This window comes from Lepisma saccharinum, chromosome 9, assembly GCF_977018435.1.
Source record: "Lepisma saccharinum chromosome 9, izLepSacc3.1, whole genome shotgun sequence".
NCBI lineage: Eukaryota > Metazoa > Arthropoda > Insecta > Zygentoma > Lepismatidae > Lepisma > Lepisma saccharinum.
Window position 1 is genome coordinate 84,130,942 of NC_139237.1, and position 17,098 is coordinate 84,148,039.

Genomic DNA, 17,098 nt, shown 5'->3' on the forward strand with positions numbered 1-17,098 from the left:
CTTCAAAATGTTTACTCCGCGACAAAACGTACCACTTCAAGGAAAACGCTTGAACTTACCCTTGACATGTCAGACATTCCAATACGGTGCGCTATCTGCCACCCGAATCAGCACCAGGCCCGTATCTAGACAGCCCCCTGGCACCGAGGTCAGCCCCCTTGACATTAGGTAAAGCTATTTTGTGTAATTTGCTTGCAGTGAAAATGTAGAGAGCAGATATTATTTGCCTCACAACTTTGGTGAAGGTTAAATTCAGGGAGCATGAACAGCAGCTATTACATTCGTTCATCTTATTTGTAAGAAGAAGTCTTAAGTAGCGGCAAGTATTTAGGAGATTCTCTTATCTAGACTTCAGAGTTACTTCACAGGGGACATTCTTTATCTGTACCTTCGTTGCCCCTGTTGCGACCTCCCATTTATACAGAAATCTGTGACTTTTATGTCATTATGCAAATTTCCTCGCGCATCTGCGTCAAAGGTTAACAGCTCCCAAGCTTTGGGAACGAAGAGGAGTTTTATTGTTTCGGCCGGGGAGTGGAATGTACGTTAGGCACTATGAATGAATATTGTCCATCTTTTCTTGGGTATCATCAAACGTAGTATGGAGTGTGTAGTAATGGATGATTTCAGTAGCAGCCAATTAACATTTCAAGTGATATTTCAAAAGATATAGAAAATGTAGTATTTGTGTGATATTTCTAAACTTTATGTAACTTAATGACCCCCTTCCCCCCACACATAATTTACCTTCATTTAACACTTTTAAACTTTTGAAAAATGGACTTGATTTACAAATCCCCCCTCCCCGCCATGATTACCCGTGAGCCCCCCCTGGAGATCAATTCTGGCTACGGGCCTGATCAGCACCCAGCTAACTTGACCTTGAGTTAGGTTAGGTTAGGTTATAGGTTCATGCTACCAAATTGGCAGCCATATCTGCGATTCGCCAAGTGTTTCCTTCGACAGAAATCAGTGGGTGCTTCTTCCATTTTAAGAAATGCCTTTGGTGTAAAGTTCAAGATATAGAACTTTCGGTCGAGTATCGAGAGAATGAGGAAATCTGTTTGCATATACGCATGTGTGCCGCTCTGGCCTTCTTAAAAACGGAGGAAGTTTATAATGGATGGCTGGAAATACACTCTCAAGCCCCAGAATCAGCGAAGCTAACTCTTTTCTTTGATTACTTTGTGAATAGTTGGTTGCAAAACGCGGAAATTTGAATAACAGTATGGAACTTTAATAACAAAGGATACGATTTTTGATGCCGTCGCATCAAGTGGTACGTTTTGTCGCATCGAAAATATTTTAAGACTCATTAGAAGACCCTTCGCAGGTAGCCGCCCAGGTGGTAGGACGTTTTGTCGGTGGTACCGGGTGGCCAGAATTAAAGTTACCCATCTCCGAGCCCTCTGTAGCCTGTTTGAGGCATCGTAGAACACTGAAATTTCGTGAATCCACTATGCAGACCATGGAAAGAGGATGCCGATAAAAAATAGTTCAATTTCCCGTCACCACGTCGAAATGTGGCGCTGTACTTTTATGATGGGTTGTAATAATGACGTAAACTGTTCCAATATCGGGAACAAGAGGCTCTATCCGCCACTGCAACAGCCACTTCGGTGACAACTTCTTCTGCAATCTGCCAGTGGCCCCTTCCTGCTGCAACACCCAGATCTCGAGTCTCTTCAAATTTCTTCATCATCTTTCTTAACCCATGCGTCGTCATGGGCCCCTTTCGAAGTCCTTTTGCTTGACGATAACTTCGCAGTGCAGTTGCACTATTACTACCGTTCTGATAAAACAACTTCACCAGCAATGCACGTTCTTTATTATTTAGTGGCATAGTGATAATTTCCGAACTTTTGTTCAGCACTCACGTTAAGTGATTTAGCTGAATTATTAATTAGAAAGACATTTGTTAGTGGCTGGAAGTTGCAAGAAAATAATCTCTCGTTTATTGCAAGATTGCAACGTAAAGGCAAATCCATAACCAATTGCAGCAGTTTACGTCATTATTACAAACCATCATGGAAGTACAGCGCCACATTTCAACCTGGTGGCGGAAAATTGAACTATTTTTTTTATCGCCATCCTCTTCCCCATGGTCTGCATAGTGGATTCACCAAATTTCAGAGTTCTACGATGCCTCAAACAGGCTACAGAGGGCTCTGAGTTGGGTAACTTTAATCCTGGACACCTGGTACGTTTTGTCGATGGCACGTTTTGTCGCGTATTGAGTCCAGACGCCAGAGCCTTATTAGCCTGCAAAATGAACTCTAGTTTTAGTTACTGTGCGTTGTGTTATTGTAAATCAGGTTAGACGATTGTACCTAAGGTTAGGAATTGGTTAGTTGATAAAAGCAAGCAAATAAAATAAATCCCAGAATACGAACCAATGGTTCTTAGCCGACCAAGAAGGTATTGCTAAAATTTACAAGCAGCTAAATTTCGAGAGATAACCATGGAATTCATACACTTGTTCAAAAATATCAGAAGAAATACTGGACACTGAGGTTGCGAAATTTCAGAGCATTGGCCTGTAGCCTTTCCCTTCCGTAGTGCAGAGTGAAATCCATTGATTTGAGCAAGAATTTCGTCAGAGAAGGAACCACTTTCGCCTATGACTGAACGAAAAATTTCCTTGAAGCATTTCTGGCTAGCAAACGCTGGTATCTAGCAGCGCCATCTTTGTCTTCAACGAGCAACGACCCCTTGTTTCACTTGGAACGCCCTGTCAACGAAAATAATTTCCAACATCCAACTCCTGATTGTTTTTATTTACTCTCCCATATGAACTTTGAATGTCTATATTCAGCAGGTGAGAAAAGCAACAACACGCAAATAGTCCACCAGTGGCATATTCGGAAAATTTGACTTACTTTATCGCCACACTTCTTATTTATTGTATATATATATACTAGCTGACTACCCGGCGTTGCCCGGGTAATTATTTATCCCAATCTTGTATTAGACAGGAAAATAATGAATTCTAAGTATACTGTAATTCACTATAATATTAATTTAACTCAAAACCTGATTATAAACAACATTTTTAGCTTAGCGACCCCGAAAACTATAGATTCGACACTAATATAGGTCATTTTTGACATTTTATTTTTCACCCCCTCTCACTCCCATGCCTATAGGTGATGAACGTGGAGTTGAACTGCATTCGGAGTGTCACTCTTCATCTTAGCGACCCAGAAAACTATGGATTCCACACTAATATCGGTCGTTTTCGAATATTTTTACATGTCACCCCTCCCTAGGGGTGCCAGGAGTGTCTTACCACCACAGTATTTCTTTTCACATTGCAAGTGATACGTGTACCAAGTTTGGTTGAAATCGCTCCAGGCGTTCGAGAGTTATGCTGGAACAAACGCACATACATACATACATTTATATATATATATATATATATATATATATATATATATATATATATATATACAGGGTGTTGCAAAATACCTGTTACAACGCTTGGGAGGTGGTTCGACAAGTAAAAACGAGGAAAAAATGTCATGTGAAAAAATGTCGAAATCGGCACCGTTTGCGAGTGACAGGCGTGCGAAAATCGCCTCACACCATGCGTAAAGTACAATAACTCAAGAAGGAAGAAAGATATCAATGTCGGAATAAAAGAATACAAACAAAATCGTGCCTGACGAATACAATGGTGCAGCAATTGAGGCCCAGTGTAAATTGCGCAAGGTGACTCTCAAAGAAAGTGGGGAATCCCGATGGAAAATATAGGAAATTTACTACTATTTTCTACATAATGTTGAGATCGGAATGTAGGAAGTAAAAAATGACGACGTATGTCCACATGTCCCACTACTGCTGGGACACCGTCCCACACTCGGGAAATAGGAAATTCACTCGAAAATGACGCTATGCCGTCAAATTACGCTCAGATTGATTTCAGCTAATTGGTACAGAAAGCTCCACTAGAGGCGCTGTGAGTGTAGGTCACCTGTTACGTATTAGTGTTGGTGGATACTACGTAGAGACTGTAGTCGACCGTTGTTTTTCCTGTCTTGTTCTGCGTCTCGCAGCGTGGAGTTTAGTCTGGCGTGTGTGTATGGTTGAATTGCGCTAAGGAATACTGTACGTAGAGTACGTATTCCCGTGTTCTTTCTCGGTTTGCAACAACTGCGTGGACACCTGTGTGACATTACGTGGGTGCTAATCACGGTAGTTGTGATCCGTCACTCGGAGGGAAAGTGCCCCTGTTTCTGGGCAGTTCTCGAACAAGACAATGGTGGAGTACTCTACCCACGAGCTTGCTGATATGCATCTCGTTTATGGAGAGGCAAACCGAAACAGCCGTGAAGCACGTCGTTTGTATCACGAACGTTTTCCCAATAGGCGATTACCAGCACATGCACTCTTTCAAAGACTTGATGCTCGACTGCGTGAAACTGGATCTCTACTACCCCGTAGGTGGGATTGTGGAAGACCCCGCACTGTGCGCACTGTGCAATTTGAAGAGGACGTGTTGGACGCGATACGAGACCGTCCTGACACCAGCACACGTGTCATTGCTCGTACTCAACAAACCCACCATAGCAATGTGTTCCGCGTTCTTCGAGAGGAGGGATTGCACCCATACAAATTGCATAAGGTGCACCACATACTGCCCACGGACTTTCCCCTACGCATGGATTTCTGCCAATGGTACGTGCAACAAACTCTTTCCATTCCAGAGTTCCCAACAATAGTTTTGTGGACCGATGAGGCAATGTTCACCAGGGACGGCATGTTCAATAGCCACAACAGCCACGTCTGGGATATGGACAATCCGCATGCAATCATTGTGCGCCATCATCAACATAGGTTCGCAGTGAATGTGTGGTGTGGCGTAGTAGGTGACCACTTGATAGGCCCGTACATTTTGCCATCTACTTTGTGTGGTGGGAATTATCGGGTGTTTCTACATGACGTATTACCTGAACTTTTGGAAAACGTGCCACTGGCAGGTAGACAACGTATCTGGTTTCAACACGACGGCGCCCCCGCACATTTCGACCGGGGAGCCAGAGCCTTACTCAACGATATTTTCGGCGATCGTTGGATTGGCAGGGGTGGACCTTTACCGTGGCCACCTCGTTCCCCCGACCTCACACCACTGGATTTCTTTGTGTGGGGAGAAATGAAATGGCTCGTGCATGAAACCCCTGTGGAAAGTGCTGAGGATCTCGTTGCTCGTGTTAGTGCCGCTGCTGGGACAATTGGTGACATGCCAGACAAGTCCAGTGCGTACCAGACAATCAGTGCTTCGCCGATGCCATCTTTGTCTTGAAGTCAATGGCGGACATTTTCAACAACGTCTCTGAGTATACCGGTGTTTGTGTGAGCCCCTATCAGCACCACATAGTGTCCTTTAGTGAAAGGTACGAGTGAAGATGCTGGATATCGCTGTACTTCATACCGTCGATCTGCATGTGCGGAGGTTGTGCGCTTCTCAGTGGAATCCCTTCCAGATGTGCTGTGCCTGGAAATGTTACATGCCATTGTGTGCGTTTTCTCGCCATTCTCCGTCTTCATTCCTTCGAGGATTACCCACTTTCTTTGGGGAGCTCTCTTGTAGTATATGTACAGCCTAACGACATGTGGCCATTGTTTAACTTTTGTTTTTCGTACTGCAAAGTAGTGTGTCAACATTAAGGGATTGAAAACTTGTTTTTATGATTTTCCAGTATTTTTTTCCATTTGGGATGGTGTCCCAGCAGTAGTGAGACATGCGACAAATTGGTTTCTTTTCTTCGAACCGCAATGTGAACCGTGTACAACAGGAGATTTGCAGTTATTTTCCTATTTCCCGGGTGTGGGACGGTGTCCCAGCAGTAGTGGGACATGTGGACATACGTCGCCATTTTTTACTGGCTACATTCCGATCTCAACATTATGTAGAAGATAGTAGTAAATTTCTTGTATTTTCCATCAGGGGATTCCCCACTTTCTTTTCGAGTCCCCTTGCGCAATTTACACTGGGCCTCAATTGATGCACCATTGTATTCACCAGGTACGATTTTGTTTGTATTATTTTATTCCGACATTGCTATATTTTTTCCTTCTTGGGTTATTGTACTTTACACATGGTGTGAGGCGATTTTCGCACGCCTGTCACTCGAAAACGGTGCCGATTTCGACATTTTTTCACATGACATTTTTTCCTTGTTTTTACTTGTAGAATCACCTCCCAAGCGTTGTAACAGGTATTTTGCAACACCCTGTATATATATATATCGGTATTGGACCTACAGTTTAAAGCGGGATCCGAACCACTATGCCATGTGCCTCCATCGGATATCGAACCCCGGACCACTTGATTACAAGGCGACGACGCTACCACTGCGCCATCGGAGAGGTCCTTTTCACAACATTGTGCCATTTGTTTTACCTAAAATTGGACCTGGATTCTCATCAGCAAGGAAAATTTTCCCTCATGTAGCAACACTGCCTCTGTGAATCGCGGAGCAGAAAGCAGGAAGGAACAAGCAGTGTTCTCCCTCCAACGTTGTTTGCAGCGGTGAAACTGACAACGAGCGACGAGTCTTTTAATGGTCTCTCGCCTACTTTGTCTTCGACTCCCTCCCCCTGGAACAGGAAACCCGTTCGTCAGAAGCAGGCACGTATCTAGAAATATGTTTCTGCGGGGGGGGGGGTGTCCGAAACAAGTGTCTCAGGGATAATATTAATAATAATAATAATACGACTACTACTACTAATAATAATAATAAAAAAAGGTAAAAAAAAAGGTAAAAAAAAGGTAAAGTGCTCCCCTGTGCATAGCACCACGCCATGAAGGCGTATAGGGGGTGTGGGGGTAACGCCCCACACTTTCTTGATCCGGTCGTGAGTGGGGGTGATGTGATCAGCATCACGCCCCTGACCGCCTTTACCCCCCAGGGTTTCCCCCAGGTACCCATGTTATTCGACGCTGGGTGGGCGCCGGGGCCGCTTCCACCGTTAGAAAAGTTCCCGGATTTGAACCGGCCGGGGATCGAACCCGGGACCTTTAGCATGGTAGTCAGACGCGTTACCGACTGAGCCACCGCGGCCACCACTAATAATAATAATAATAATAATAATAATAATAATGTTTAAATTAAAATAATTATATTCAATTAAATTAATACGAAATACAATACATATATTAATATTATATTATTATTACACGATTAGGTAAAAATACTGTATAAGAATAGAGATATAACAGCGCATATTCATTACGTAGCTTACCTGTAGTTAAGATCGGAATAACTTACATAAAAACAAGTGTCCTGGCAATGAAATTAACGTCAAATAGATGAATAATTGAATATTTATCGAATAACAAAAATTATGTTACATGTAGTTGGAGAAATGTAAGTTTCTAATTAATATTTTATGCATATTATTTTGAGTAGTAGTGTACATAAATCTTCTTTGTACTGTCATTCAAAGCCGTATGATCCCAATATAATAGTTTTCTTCTGATAAGTTCAGAGGAAATTATATAATAACGGCTAAACGAATATATATTTTTCATTATGTAATTTTAGTATTTGATAAATCTTTCGGGACCCACGGGACCCTCACCCCCCTTAAATTCGTCCTTGGTCAGAAGGGTGCGATGGAGGGTACCTAAATCAGTCTAAGTTCTTGAAATAATTTACTTAAATTCTGTTTTACAAGCTTGTTTTAATTCGGCTAATATATAATGCGTAATCCTTGGGATAATAATTAGGCCTAAAAGGGATGAGGAGAAGGTTGCATAATTTAGAACTTCACAATTTGCATTACTGTCCAGATATTATTAGAATAATTAAATCAAGAAGACTTAGGTGGCACGAATGGGAGAGAAAAGAAGAGTTTATAGGATTCTTGTTGGGAAACCTGATGGTAAGAGACCAGTAGGACGGCCTAGACGAAGATGAAGGGGTAACGTTGTTATGGACCTAAAGGAAATCCGTAAGGATGGGAAAGTTTGGATTGATCTTGCCCAGGATAGGGACAGATGGAAGGCTTGTGTTGCTGCAGCCATAAACCTTCGGGTTTAAAAAGGCCAGAGAGTCAGTTAGTTAGTCAGTTAATATATAATGAGCACTTATCCATATATTAAAGGTAAATGCATAAAAATATATGAGAAAAAGTTTGTTTAAGGTGGTAAACACAGTAATAATGAGAATACGCTATGTTCAGTCACTGTGACTTCTGTAATGCGAAGTTCGATCTCGTTATTAGAATAATGTGTGGACTTGGGCGCTCACAGGATTTAGGAGTTGGCAACCTGAATTCTAAGGATTTGGCAGCCTGAATTCTAAGGAGTTGGCAACCTGATTCCTTAGAAGTTGGCAACCTGAATTCTAAGGATTTGGCAACCTGAATTCTTAGAAGTTGGAAACCTTAATTCTTAGGAGTTGGCAACCTGAATTCTTAGGAGTTGGCAAGCTGAATTCTAAGGATTTGGCAACCTGAATTCTAAGGAGTTGGCAACCTGATTTCTTAGAAGTTGGCAACCTTAATTCTTAGGAGTTGGCAACCTGAATTCTTAGGATTTGGCAACCTGAATTCTAAGGAGTTGGCAACCTGAATTACTAGGAGTTGGCGACCTGATTTCTTAGGAGTTGGCAACCTGATTTCTTAGAAGTTGGCAACCTGAATTTGTATAATTTTGCAACCTGACTACCGTTGGGATGGCAACGTGGCTTCCTTGAAGACGTCAAGAACGAGCCTAGTCTTCTCCCTTCCTCCATAGCCTGGGACCATGTGTCATAGTGAACTGGTCCAGGTCTTATACTCAGCATACGCCACTGACTTGTGCACGTAAGGTAAAGTCCTCGACCAACTGTGAAGGTTATGTGATCAGCACCCTTCACCCCTTCCCCGAGGTATATATTTATTAGAGGTTGGGCGAAATGACATTGCTGTAAAAATTTCCACCCGGGAATCGAACTGGATTCTTCAGCGTGGTAGTCGGACGCTTTACGGACTGAACCACCACAGTACACCACCAATCTTAAATACCGACCCCACAAAGTAGATATGCAAAAACGCCCCTGGTACAGTTCACTGACACTTTAGTGAACCCATTGTTGCACGTGATTCGAGGTTGTGTTGCAGTTAGAATCAACATAAACAAGAGCACAACACCAACTCATTCTCTTCATGGATAAACGTCAGCATTTTTCATCATCTAGTTAAATAATATTGACATAATTGTTATACGTTGCCCTTTCCTTTCAAGGTGAAGGAACACAAACAATTCTTGCGTCGTCTCTGAGATCAAACCGCACAGAGAAGTCGCCACAGACAACTGCTGCGATAACGACACGTATCGAGCGGCATATTGTAATTTTGTTTTTAGAATACAAGGATAGGTGTGACTACTGGACACTGACAATCCCTAAAGGTAAGTTGGTTTGAAATATTGTATTTTAGTGCAATGGTAGATTCTGGAATTTCCTAGGTGCGCTACCAGTACGGACCTCGATTGTTCGATATCCCCCCCCCCCCAATTCCGCACTTTCTCTGCGGAATATACCTAATATTCTACGTTCATTGTCATTTTTTTAAAATAGTATATCGATAAGTCACGTGACATATCCCTGTTCGTGATTCCATTTCTCGTGCGACAAATACCGATTTTACGGCTTATATGTGGCGGTAAATGTGCACCCGATCTCCGGCAAAATTGCGCCACATCACTCGGTGATGCAAAGCGTTCCGATAGAAAACGAAAAATCGTTAATAAAAAATCTATTAAAATGTGGTTTCCTGTAGTTGCTTGAATTATTCCACAACAAGCATCATATTTTTTTTAGTGGATAACATTTTGGATAATGTGCGAGTTATACAACGGTACATCAAATTTTTTCATACTAGAACACAAGGAATGTTGACTTACCGCGACATTTTTAGTTTTTTTAAGCACAAAATATCTTGTAATTCGCGAAAAAGGTCATAATTCAAGTTGTTTTTTTTTGCCAAATTTGCGTTACTTCGCGATTTCGAATGCATGAGAAATGTGTTCTATACATGCCACTCCATACATATGGAAACATTTTTGCAACAAATACTAGCTATCAACGATCATTGTCCACTGAATGTTAGCGACAATGGTTCTTTATTAGCACGTAATGTTCATTGGACATTATTCATTGTTTATTGATTTCGTTCCTTTACGTCGCTTTTTTCCCACTTTTGGTTAATCTCGACGAAAAGGATGATGACATAATGAAACTGATAAAGGGACATTCACAAAGAATATCTATGCCAAGGCCGGAATTCGAACACGGGACCTCTGGCGATTATCCCTTGTCTATTGCTTCTACATATACTTATTCTGTCGTCCTCAAGTGAACATTTTCTTTTACCAGATGTGTGGATTGAACTTCCGAGAGTATATTTACTACAAATGATGTGTGTTGACTACACCTCGGATTCTTTGGTTCTAAAAAGAGTGCTTTTAGGTTCCTAAAACAGGCTCTAAAAATCCTAAAATAGGTTCTAAAAATCCTAAAATAGGTCCTGAAAATCCTAAAATAGGTTCTAAAAATCCTAAAATAGGTCCTAAAAATCCTAAAATAGGTTCTAAAATTCCTAAAATAGGTTCTAAAAATCCTAAAATAGGTCCTAAAAATCCTAAAATAGGTTCTAAAATCATAAAATAGGTCCTAAAAACCTAAAATAAGTTTAAAAGATCCTAAAATAGGTTCTAAAATCCTTAAATAGGTCCTAAAATCCTAAAATAGGCTCTAAAAATCTTAAAATAGGTTCTAAAATAGGTCCTAAAAATCTTGTTAGGCTCGAAAAATCCTGAAGTAGATTAAAAAAAACTTAAAATAGTTCAAAATTCCTGAAAAATGCTGATTAGGTATAGTCACCGGCAATGAAAATGGGACACCTATATCCTGAAATACCCACTATCTTGCATAACGTTATGTGTGTTGCCTAACCCTACGGCGATGGCAGAACTCACCATTGGAAATTTGCTATTAAAATCCACTCTTCGCCGTATAGTTAGGCAACAATCTGTTTTCATGTTATCCACAGTCAAACTCCCCAATTTTGTCTGTGAGGATCATCTTATATGCTAAAAATAATCTTTCAATAAAAACATAGTCAGTGGTGCAAACTTCAATGCTGAAATGTTAGTTTGGAAGGCGTGAATGCCACCGAAGTAACGTGAAAATAGGTTTTTTGGGCACTATAAAACTTCATCAGTTGTTGAGTTTTTAACGAAACGCTGACATAACTTACCTCTCATATAGCTATAAAGGAAAAAAATAGGTTAAAAACCTAAACTCATCCTCATCGTCGCGATTAGACAAACGTGGCAGAGAAGCGACGTAAAATAGCAAAAATACAAATACGCCATAAAATATTCTCATCTACAGGCGTTGTTTGTCGTATCATAGCCCAATTTAACTGAACTATAGATCCCCATCGGCATATCTGATCATTAAATATTAAACGTGCTGGACAAGAATATACTCGAATTTCTTTGTTTTCATAATTGGATATCTATCATACGTACTCTCGGCTTTCAATCACAGCACAGCAAGAAATGCCCGCAATGTCGGAGGCAGTTCAAACACTTCCCACAAGAGCGCAGCACAAGGCATGCAAATACTACTGCCGCCTCGTGCCACAATTTGAAACTATTTCGACCTGTTCGCAATCTCGGGCTTGTTTCTCTGCATTTATTTTCTTGCTAGCTCGGCGGCTTTTAGATAAAAGCAATCAATTGTAACGCAATTTACGCAAATTCCAGTGGTGGAGCTAATCGCAATCTTCATACTAACGGACGCCATCTTGAAATGAGTTCGCCATATTAGATATAATGCACTTATCAACGTCCGTCTTTTTTTTTCACAATAAATCAACAGAACTATTTTTTTTAAAAAATAAAATTGTTTTGTATAAGAACACATTTTTTATTAGAATAACTGCGAGTTGAAAGTATCAATATTACCATATGTATATCTCTCTACGTCACAAATAGAAAATTATTTTGAGCTTCTCGGACAAGAAAACCAAATGATTCCATAACTGAGATACGAATGCAGGTTTCCTGTCATGATAGTGTGATAAAGATATTAACATGTGACTGCAATAAAAAATAATATCTTTAAAAGAATATGTTTTAGTGTTATGACAATGATTGGGAATTGGTAGTCACATATTTTTGGTAAATAAAAAAAGCAAAATTTCGGTATAAAAACAGTCAATTTCGGGTTCAAAAGCGGTAAATAAAATGATTTCGCTGTTATAGCGGTGAAAAAGCGGGATATAAAATGATTTTAAAAATGTGAATATAATCCCAAATTTGATTTAAAAACTGCACTATTACACAAGATAAACATATTCCTTCTAATAGCACATTAAATCATTACCAGAATATTAAGTTTTTTCCTGTATAAAGCGGTCCATTTTTGCTTCTCAAATATTTACAGCAGAATTAATCAATTTTCTGTGAATTGCATAACTCACAGGATACTTCAGAAACTGTCGCGTCAGTATATAAACGGTAAATTTCGTTTTTAAGAGTCTATTTCGTATTTTGCAGTTTATTTCGCTTCATTTCGTGACAAAACAGGGTAGGAAAATGCACCTCACACCTTACAGAAACATGAAAAATTAGTTTTCGTCAAAAACGAAATATGCATGCCTCTAGCAATTGGAAATTGTTGTCTAACGTCACCTCTAGCATTATTCTAAATATGAGAAAGTACTTTAAAAATATCTCACTACATTTTTTCCCTTCCACAGTAGTTTCTTTTCTGAATATATGGAACTAACTTTCAACTATCGAACTTTGTATTTTCTTTATTATCTTACGTCGATCTTGGCCAATCGCGACGATGAAGATGAGTGGTGATATGATGAAAGTGATGAAGGGACACTCACAAGGAACACGCAAGCGAAGGCCGGGACTCGAACCTAGGAACTTCCGGGGCGATCGAATTGCAATTTTACACGAATGTTTATGATAGACGTACACTGGAATTAAAAAGTAAGGCATCACTGAGGCCTCACCTCTTACAAAAAAACCCAACAAAATCCGATATTGAATTGGAAACACTGTATGGATGACAAGGAAGAGCTGTACGCAATGCTGTTAAGGTCGTCAGCGCTACACAAGAGAACAATACTAGCCACGAATCCTCAATGAATTAGCATAGCATTTCGTTCCATGGTCACTTTGCCTCAGAAGAAATATTTGTTGTCAATTTTAAGCGCGCAAGAAGTCAGATTCTGAGCTGGCGATATATTTCCTTCATTAATGAATATTGTGGTTATTATTAGCTCTGAAATAAATATAAAAAGAAAACGAGCAAAGAAGGTCCTTTGCTTTCGGCACAAGTTTACGTGAATATAGATAGACTCAGGTTCAGTGACTCACAGTATGGGTGGCCTTATCTGCAACGATCTTCCTCCCCTTCACTCTCTTCTCAAAATACTGGAGTAATGAAGTGTTTCCAACTACATTCCAATCTAACTAAGAGGAGGGAGAGATTTTTTTAAAGTTCCCAAGTGTACCAACTTAAAATAAATATTGCCGAAAATATCGCCATCTATGGTCCAGGCCGAGAACTTTACAGACCACCCTCTCATAAAAACCAACAACACCAAATAATGAACATGTAAAAAAACAACAAAAAGACAACGATGTACAGTCACCGGAATAAAAGTGAGACGCCTAGATACTGAAGGCGTTATGCGTATTGCCTAACTCTACAGGCGGTGGTAGAAGCTGCCACTGAAAGTACGCTATTAAAATTCACTTATCGCCGTAGAGTTATGCAACACACATAAACTTTTGCAGGGAAGTGAATATTTCAGGATCTAGGCGTTTAATGTTTATTCCGGTGTCTGTACGTAGTGTATCTACATCACTAGGTGTAGATATCGAACTTATAGTAGCTCTGGCTGAGACCAGTTTGGGTTTCAAACCCCATCACTTGTATCAGCGGTCATAATTGTTGATGGTCTTCCATCTTCTTTTCAGATGCCGCCACAAATGCACCACAGCACCCCTTGGGGCGTGGGCCTATCACCACGGCTGATGGAGATGTACACCCACACACGAGTAGCCATGACGTACGGAGCTGGGTTCGGACTCATCATATTCCTCAGGTTGCTCATCAAGGTGTTCAGGCAAGACATCGTGGACAGCGACAACAGGGTGGAGGACATCGGATACGTGGAAGCGGAGTACGACTTCATAATCGTGGGAGGAGGGTCTGCAGGTGCGGTGTTGGCGAACCGGCTTAGCGAGGTGGCCCAGTGGAAAGTGCTCCTTCTGGAGGCTGGAGGAGACGAGACGACCATCTCGGACATCCCTCTGCTGATGCCGTCTCTCCAGCTCACTAATCTGGACTGGCAGTTCAAAACCGAACCGCAGAGCACCGCGTGCCTCGGCATGCAGGAGAAGAGGTGTAACTGGCCTCGAGGGAAGGTTCTGGGCGGGAGTAGCGTCCTGAACGCGATGCTGTACATTCGTGGCAACAGACGTGACTATGATCACTGGGAGAAGTTGGGGAACCCAGGATGGGGGTACGATTATGTGCTTCCATACTTCAAGAAGTCTGAAGATTTCAGAGTGCCGGAGTACGCTGACTCTCCCTACCACGGGAAGGGCGGGTACCTCACGGTGGACCACTTCAGGTTCCACACCCCGATCGCCGAGGTGTTCCTGGAAGTCGCTCGGGAGATGGGGTATCCCGTGCTGGACGTCAACGGGAAGCAGCAGACCGGCTTCACCCTGTCCCACGGGACGGTGAGGGACGGTCTTCGTTGCAGCACCGCGAAGGCGTTCCTGCGTCCCGTCAAAGACCGGGAGAATCTTCACATCAGCATGCACTCGTTCGTGGAGAGGGTCCTGATCCACCCTGGGACGCGGAGGGCGTACGGGGTGGTCTTCGCTAAGGAAGGGAGGATATTCAGGGTGAGGGCACGGAAGGAGGTCATCCTGTCGGCGGGCGCTGTGCAGTCCCCGATGCTGCTGATGTTGTCGGGGATAGGTCCCAGGAAACACCTCAACAGCCTGGGCATCCCGGTTCTCAACGATCTCCCGGTGGGGCAGAACCTTCAGGACCATATCTCTCTGGGCGGCACGGCGTACCTTGTGGACGAACCTATCGGCTGGGTGTTGCCGAGATCTTTGAACATGCAGACGTTCGCCAGTTTCCTCATGCACAACGAAGGCCCCCTGCTTCTCCTTCCAGAGGGTGAGTGCCTGGCGTTCATCAACACAAAGTACGCCAACCACAGCGACGACTACCCGGACATACAGCTGTTCCTCGCTTCCTACGCGGACAACACGGACGGCGGGCTCTACAGCAAGAGGGACGGAGGGATTACGGACGAGAACTATGCTGCGGTGTACGAACCGGTGCTCTACCGCGACACCTACACGGTCCTTATCCTACTCCTCCGTCCAGAGAGCAAAGGGGCGATCTTGCTGAAGAGTAGCAATCCTTACGACTACCCGCTCATCTACCCGAACTACCTGACCAAGAAGAAGGACGTGAAGACTCTGGTGGATGCGGCGAAGATCGTCTACAGGATGAGTCAGACTCAGGCCCTGAAGCGCTACAACGCCAGGATCAACGAGAACAAGTTCCCGGACTGCGAACCCTACGAACTACTCTCGGACGAATTCTGGGAGTGCACCATCCGTCACTACTCCATGACCATCTACCACCCTTGCGGGACGGCGAAGATGGGTCCTCCAGACGACCCGGGGGCGGTTGTAGACCCGAGGTTGAGGGTGTACGGGTTCTCGGGGCTACGCGTGGTGGACGCCTCCATAATGCCGACCATCACCAGTGGCAACACCAACGCTCCGACCATCATGATAGCGGAGAAGGCTTCGGACATGATCAAGGAAGACTGGCTGGACTCGACCGAGGAAGAGGCGGTTGAAGAGGCGAATGCTGATGGTGATGGCATAGTGACCGTCACAAACCAATCCGAGGAAAACGAAGCCTGAATCTGCAACAATGGTGCTCGTTTAGATACTATTATCTCTCTTGCATTGTACAATGTTTCTCTTTTCTGGATCCTAATACTAAGTACCTACCATCTTCAGACTAGTTCTCCTTCATTTCAAGCCTTTATCCTTTCGTAATACTAGTTTTACCACCGTCTAATTCGCTGCACTTTTCGACACTAGTCAGTCTGATGCAAGAAAATTGCGTTCAACCAAGTAGCGTAACTAATTATAGAATTATACCGGGTGTCCCAGAAGTCTTTCCCTGATTACAAACTCTATTCATATCCGCTATATGCAAGGTAGAGATGTGGAAGTGGTGCCAAAATATTGGAAAACTAACCAAGTTTTCTTGTTGCAGGTTTGAGTAACCTTGCTGTAGTGTAGCAGTGTCAGTGCCCAGAAAACCGGAAATGTTCACAAATCGGAAAAAGCTCAGCATGTCCTCTGGTATCACGAGACCCGGTCACCAATAACAGTGCAGAGAAACTTTCAAATGTACAGAATTATTTCGTCTAGAATATCTGCCATCAATAAGTTGGTATTTAAAAAATGGAATTTATCTTCATTCTCAAATCCTGTCAAGTCGAAGAAACATTGTATGGAAAGATGTCAAGAGCATTAATTCCGGATTCCATGGCACTGACACTGCTACACTACAGCCACATTACTGAAACCTGCAACAAATAAACTTGGTTAGTTTTCCAACATTTTGGCACCAGTTTCACATCTCTACATTGCATATAGCGGATATGAATAAAGTTTGTAATCAGGGAAAGACTTCTGGAACACCCGGTACTTTAATTATACTTTCTCCAAAAGCTTCAATCTCACCGAGGGTCATTCACTTGTTTTCACCAGTTGTCTGCTCCTCTGAGGTATTTTAAATATGCAGAGTCAAGTGTGTACAGACTTTCGGAAACATTGGAGTAACAAGAAGCAAACAGGTAAACTGCTTACTGAATAGGAAGAAATACTTGACGAATCGGCGTGGAGGAAATCTCCATTGGCAGAGGTTTAGAGGGGAAGGCAGGCTTTGTAGAGGGAAACTTTTGGATTTGAGTTGAGACAGTCAGGAGTACTTTTGGGAGTCTTGGAAGGGTCAGCCTGACT

General features: G+C 42.4%; 1 pseudogene; it reads left to right on the forward strand.

The window, feature by feature from the left end:
- The first annotated feature begins 14,086 nt into the window (after window positions 1-14,086).
- On the forward strand, window positions 14,087-15,985 carry LOC145992503 (glucose dehydrogenase [FAD, quinone] pseudogene; annotated as a pseudogene).
- Window positions 15,986-17,098: the final 1,113 nt, after the last annotated feature.